The sequence below is a fragment of the Austrofundulus limnaeus genome, unplaced genomic scaffold (assembly GCF_001266775.1).
Source record: "Austrofundulus limnaeus strain Quisiro unplaced genomic scaffold, Austrofundulus_limnaeus-1.0 Scaffold63, whole genome shotgun sequence".
NCBI classification, from domain to species: Eukaryota; Metazoa; Chordata; class Actinopteri; order Cyprinodontiformes; family Rivulidae; genus Austrofundulus; species Austrofundulus limnaeus.
In genome coordinates this window covers 1386423-1393221 of record NW_013952465.1, presented here as the reverse complement: position 1 = coordinate 1393221, position 6799 = coordinate 1386423, and the positions used below count along the sequence as shown (strand labels likewise).

At 38.4% G+C, this 6799-nt stretch overlaps 1 protein-coding gene across 5 annotated transcripts in view; it reads left to right on the top strand.

The window, feature by feature from the left end:
• The window catches only part of LOC106518581 (MAM domain-containing glycosylphosphatidylinositol anchor protein 2), a 284155-nt gene that overhangs the window by 131 nt on the left and 277225 nt on the right, over positions 1 to 6799 (top strand). The window lies entirely within an intron of this gene.

Here is a 6799-nt window from a genome sequence, read left to right as displayed (position 1 = left end):
CCCCCACCCTCCGCGTGCACCTAATATACCACAAGGTCCTGTAATGATGATAATCATCTGTGCCTTCACGAAGTCATGCCACGCGCCTCTGCAAACCACGTTTGGGAGAGTGGAGGGAGGTGGGATGTGAGTAGGGGAGGGGGGGTCCAAATGTAACCCTCGGGTTATACAGCAAATCGTGTGTGTAGCCAATCACGTGCAGCCTCTTTTCCCATCCAATCCATCACCCTGGATGGTAGGTGAGCAGGCTAAATTTAGTAGGTTACATTTATGGGTTATTACAGTGGAACCTGGTAGATATTTTTCCCCAACCAGAAGCCCCTTTTTTTTAAACCTGTAGGACTACATGTGTTCTATCAGGCTTGTGACAATCGATCTCAGTTGAGGTCAAATGTAGTTTTCTTGGACGTCATCCCGAGGACCTGTTGAGAATCATGATGCATTTCATGTATGTCTGCCCATGTCCTATTTTCTGAATCTATTTGAACTTATCAACTCACCAGTGCAGATCTTAAAGTGCAAAACCTTTGAGACCCMCTGGACATCTTGAACACCAAAGTGCCACACGGAGAACGTATAGCTGAACGGTTGCAAAATACATAATAGCAGCACGTTTAAAACCAACTATGAARAAAACAGGTTAATCACTTCACTTGTGCTGCAGACTAAGTCAGCTGTTGCAGGTCTTTTCTAGAAAACCATCTGCTACTGCCTGAATTCCACCGCACTGGTATTTTCTTGCTTACTAAAAGGAGAACGAATTTGATACGGCATCTGCGACCCGTGGCAAAAAAATATATATATATATATGATATGATATGATATGAAATGTCATCATCATTGCAGCTGCAGCCACGTAAGCAGCTGTTAGGATTGTGAGGACCAAATGATTCATGTGCACCGAGCCTGTAGGGACAGAGAGGGGGAAACCTGGAGGTGCATGGTTGTGATCTGTCAGTGGCAACTCTGACCAAAGCAAAAGGCCGTGCTGAGAGAGAGAGAGAGAGAGAGAGAGGGTGAGGTCAATACTGATGTGGGATTGTGTGTTGCCAAGCGCTGAGAGAGATTTTCGTGGAGTGTGAGTTGCAAGGGGAAGGTTAGTGTGAGCATGACGGGAGCAGTCACGGTGCTGAATCTAACCAATGATGTGCCATGATGTTGTCTTTTTCATTTCTTCCAGTGGAAAGGGGGCTAATCGGAGAATAGACGAAAGCCAACTTCAGGGCGTTTTTAAAATCTTTTGGCTCCTGCTTGAGGAAAGTTATTTTTTTTCCAATAGGCTAATTTATTTCATTCAAGTCACATAAGGGTGAATTAAATCTCAAAGTGGTCACATTTATATTATAACTGGTAAACACRTCTTAAGCAGTGCCAGTTTTGTATATGATAGTGAATGTGTTTTTAATCTGCAAGACTGAATAAATCTTATAAGTCAATATGTTGGCTCCAAACCAATTACATTTTTATTTCTGAGGATCTATGATTCACTGACTGTTTGACTTCCTGGAAAGTTGAACTTTTACTCTGAGATCTCTGTTTTTGATTACTTTGTTAARGAATTATAGCTGCTTTTTTCAGTAACAATCAGTTCTGCAAAAAAAGTATTTATTTTTAAACCTGATAAAGTTCCGCATTTGCATGCAATTRTTTTAACATTTTCAGACATATTTTAGGCTTATTGACGGGTTTTGACATGGGTTCAAGAATTCAGTAGTTACTGAAGCTAACCTGTCTAAAACATAATCATTTCATTTACGGTATGTGTTGGCTACTTGTCTAATTTAAGATCAGTTATAACAAACTGTAGTAACCTGCAACAAAACAAAATTTTGAAGTTTTAGACATTTGTACTTGTTCGTTTATCATTTGAGGTAAAATTCCTGCATGTAAAACAGGATACATAATCATATTTCTGGTTTATTTACTGAGAGATCTGATTTATTACATTACAATTCCACATTTATCTATCCATCCATCCTCCTATTTCAGTCATTATTATTCCAATTTTTTCACGGTGACAGATTTTCAAGTCTCATTACTAAAACAGATCATTCATTTTTTTTGTGTTGGACATTTTATGTTTATGTTGACTAGAAACGGAAACACTGTAAATACCATCTAAATTATACCTACAAAAAATGAAGAAACGAAAACAAGGAAGGAATTTTATATTGCTTGAGACAACTTGTGTAACAAATGCCATATTTGGTTTACAAAGTACTTTGTGATATTATGATCTTTAAACTTTTGAACCAGTTCATTGAAAACATCCAGCTGGCTTTCGGTTCTGTGTTTGTCTCGTTTCCTTTTTTTTTAACCCAGTTTCCTGTTTATTTTGAAGAAAGTTCCCTTATTTATTTATTTATTTATTTATTTATTTATTTATTTATTCAGTTTATGTCATAAATTTATGCTGTCACATCTAGACTTCCTTCATAAGCACAAAGTCCTTGTTGTCAACACACCCTTTGAGTTTGTTGGTCAATCTGCCTGTTTATATATAGACTTCCCTTACATTTGTGTCCTATATCTCCACACTGTTCACGTTTAATAATTGGACAGAAAATTTAGTTTAGTGGAAATCATATCCTTGATGTTGCAACTTACTGYATGTTTGAAAATAAAAACACTATAGAAGGGTGGAAATTATAGGAAGGGTTAAATTTTACTGGTCCACTTTCTTTGGCGACATTGGAGTGTAATTTTAGTTTGCAGTGCAATACTTTTTGCCTGATCACCTAACAAACTCGATCATTATTTTTTAATCAAAACTTGATGGCATTCAGACTGTGCAGACAAATGTTGAGAAATTATTCCTGTTTGCATAAGTTCAGAGCTTCTGATTCACCATTAATATCACAAGATTTGATTTGATTTATTTATTTAACAGGAAAAGAGTATTAAAAATCAAGCCTGACTCAGCATAATTGCTGTTTTACAGCAGGTTCCTGTTCTGCAGCACATAAAACACTCAGAAATACAGCATCACAATCAAATCTTTATGCACCATAGACACAAAGACAAACAAGCATACCAAATGTCAGGAAGGCAGCATTTGCAAAATAGGACGTCTAAATATGAGCACAACAGAAAGTGTCCAGCAGATGGCAGACAAGATTCTTCTTAAAGGGCTGTAGTTTTGAAATGGACTTTATGTTTTGAGGAATGTCATTCCATGCTTTAGTATAAACATAGAAGAAAGGCCTCTGGCCGTAACAGTTTTTAAAAGTTGGTAATATCAGTTGTCCTTTTTTAACAGATCTAGTTGAATGACCACTTCCAGAATTTGGTTTGGGCAGCAATGCACAGAGAGTTCCATAATTGGCACCTTGGATGATCTGAAAATATAAATTAATACCACTATACAAAACATAATTCTGAAAAGTCAAGGCGTCAGACAATGAAAGAATTGTACAGTGATGAGTCCAACCAGGAAGTTTTTTATGAATTTTGTATGCCCTGTTGTAGAGCCTAACTATGGGTTCTAAGATTTCATTTGTTGTAAGAGACCAAACAGGTAAACAATACAACATGGTTGAGAGTATAATGGCATGAAGATAGATATTTGAAACAGAAGATGTCAGATTGGATCTAATTTTTGAATAAACGTATAATTTCTGTTTCAACATAGTGGTTAAGACTTGTACATGATCACGATAAGTCAAATGAGAATCCAAAGTAATTCCAAGATATTTGTAGGTAGTGACAATATCAAGGGGTTTGTTTAAAAAAGTGAGTTGATTTGTTATATWVWAATGTCTCCTGGGTGAGGAAAAATACATGCACACAGTTTTTTTAACATTAACTGACAAAAGATGATCTTGAAGCCAAAGAGATGATCAGCTTTAGTTAATTTGATATTCATATTTATTAGACTCCCACCCTGCACAAGAACACATTCGGTGCTTACTGGCATGGCACTAGAAGACATATACRTCAGATAAAAGCGGTGGATGCTTGGTGCAAGCAAGCTGTCCACGTCGCAGCGTGCATGCAGATGAAGATGCATGCTGTTTAGGAGGAATCATGTCTCATAATGCCCAACATGCTGTTGCCAGAGTACTGTGTGTGGACTAGTGGGCTTGCAGCAGCAGCAGAAGGRACAGGGAATGGGGTGGGATGGAGCAGATGGAGACGTTTGGGCATTTAACTGTGTGTTTTGCACGTCCTGTATGTTGTGAAGCTTGAAAATTCCTCAGAGCCCTGTCACTTCCTCTTTTAGCCATCATTGGCTATCATTTTTCATGTTGTGCTAGAACATGTTTTTAGGTGTAATAGAATAAGAGAAAGTCTAAATTAATGCTGACATGCTCAAACGTGTATTTTTAATTATTTTAAAGATGCAGGGAAAGACCTGTGTTTCTGCTGCTCAATTCCAGGGAGGCTGCGTAAATAAAAAAAATCTATTAGCAAGGTTTGAATGTCAACATTTATTATTGATAGTTGCAAAACATTAGCATGCATGTTGTTGCCTCCCAATGGTTTTGCCATACGGTGAAATATAATGTGACTGAATCACTTAAGGAAGAAAGACACAATTTTTGAAGTTTTTCCCACGTCTAATAACGCATTAATAGCAGTTGCTCATAATCTCATTTTGTTGCGTTCGCTGCATCTCCAATCTTTTCCCATTTGTGCTTTCTAAATTGACCTAAGAGCAGATGGGTGGGACACTGAGCAGAAATTAGATTTTCCCTGGTTATTTTTATCCCCGGGCTTCACTTGATGCCATCATCATCGACTAAATGGTGATATCATGATGTGGTAATGAAGAAATCACATAGCAGTGTGTTAAGTGGTGCTGCCACAGTCATTAAAGAGAATTGATGAAGGCTAGTCATCCCTCCATGACCGCGGGCCAAAGAGAGAGAAYGAGAGTTGCCACTAAAGTGCAACATCTGCTCCTCTCTTCTTCTCTGCCATCCTCCCTTAYGTTTTCTTTCCTTTGTGTGTCTTTTGCTTTTTTCGTCACACTTTCTCTGTCCTTTTAGGAGATTGTTTGAGAGAAACTCTGCTCATCTTTGTGTTTTCAGAGAGCCACTTGCTTGCTCCTTCTTTGTAGAAAATCACAAGCCCACAAACATGTTAAATGCTTCCAACGAGTACTTTATGGGTACTAGTAGTGACAGCTAAAAGACTCCAATTGATAAAAATCAAAAAGCTGCAATAGAACATGACGCTTATGATTGCATAGAGATGTCTTGTTGCTTTTTCTGGAGACGCACCGCCTTCTGTATGTTCTCTTTGCATCAAAGTCAGTCAGAGACAACCTCCATGGGATGCGCAGATGTCCCTGATCTCATTTGTGTTGTGCAACTGAAGAGGAAAAAGTTCCTACTGCTTTTTAATTTTTTTATCCCCCCCCCACCCCCTCCCCCTCCAAACATCTCGCTTCTCTTTCACTGTCTTTCTCCCTCTGTCTCCCGCTCCCTCTCGTTTGCATTGAAGTCCAAGCAATTGCTGAGGTTTCTTTTCATGAGCCCCGGTTCAGACGCTTTGGCTTCTAAGCTATGCAAATGCATTCTGCCATTGAAACTAAAGCCGTCTTTGTTGGTTCTCAGAGGCCTCCTCCACAGAGTCCTTCATCATTCCCTTGGATCGGGACCCTTACATTTCCCTATCGTAATAAGACCACGGATAAACTCTGTCTCTTCTCCTCCCGCTCAAAGTTCCCATTTCCTTGCCTGTCTTTCCCCTGCTCGTCTCTTCCTCCGTCCTCCTGGGGGGAACAGCGGATGGACGTCTGCAGCTTCAGTCAGAGCCAAATGAAGATATACAGCTGGGCGCGACACAGAACAAGAAATTTGTAGCAGCGGAACCTTTTACAGGGTACCTCAAGGATTACTTTATAGCCCACGATGGGGCTCCAGACAGCGCCATTGTAATCACTTTGAATATCAGTTCTCTTTGGAGCCAGTCCTCTGAGACCGGCAGTGACTTTAAACTGCAGAGACATCGTTTGAACTTGAAGTCTCACACACTCCTGCTGTGTTCACAGTCGCTGGGCAATCATTGACCATTTTTTGCTTCTACGCTCCAGTGGCTTTAAGATTTTTCATGATGCTAAAACAAACTTTATAATCCTTTCACATTAAAAAATATATTCTTTCTACATCAATTTACACATAGGGGCTGAGAAAGTGGGAGGGACGTTTGAGTGTCAGATATATAAAGCTCAAGTTGATGGAAAGCAGAAACTAGAAGTTATGAATAATACAAGTCAAACTTTACATTTTGCCAAGACAATTATTTGACACCACTATTTAGAAAAAAAAATGCTTGTTTTTTTAACTTTGCTACTAGTGACATAACCTGAGTAACATCAATATGACAGTCAATTCTGCAGACATGTAAGGCTCATGTTTATCTATAAATTCTTTTTGACTYGCTGCTCAGCTGTAGACTAAAACATCCTGTTATAGTTTTATGTGCTTCTGTGGCAGTTGTGCTGACAAGGTGCCAAGCTCATATTTGACCTCTTTCTGTTCTCCCTGGCTACTTTGAAAAATGTTTTGTTTGATAGCAGGCACATTTCAAAGTGAACTTTTAACCTTTGGCAGTGTACAGTGGGGATACTCACAATAACCTATGTACATTATAAAAGTGCAACAGGAATTAAGGAAATGTGTGTTTTGGTAGATTATTTCTTTGTTGTAAAAATCCCAGGGCTGTGAAATTAATCAAGTTTAACTCATACTGATTAATTTTAGTGCTGGGCATAGATTAAAAATTTTAATCATGATTAATAGCGATTAATCGAACTTTTTTATTATTATATTTTTTTTTACAAAAAAATCAT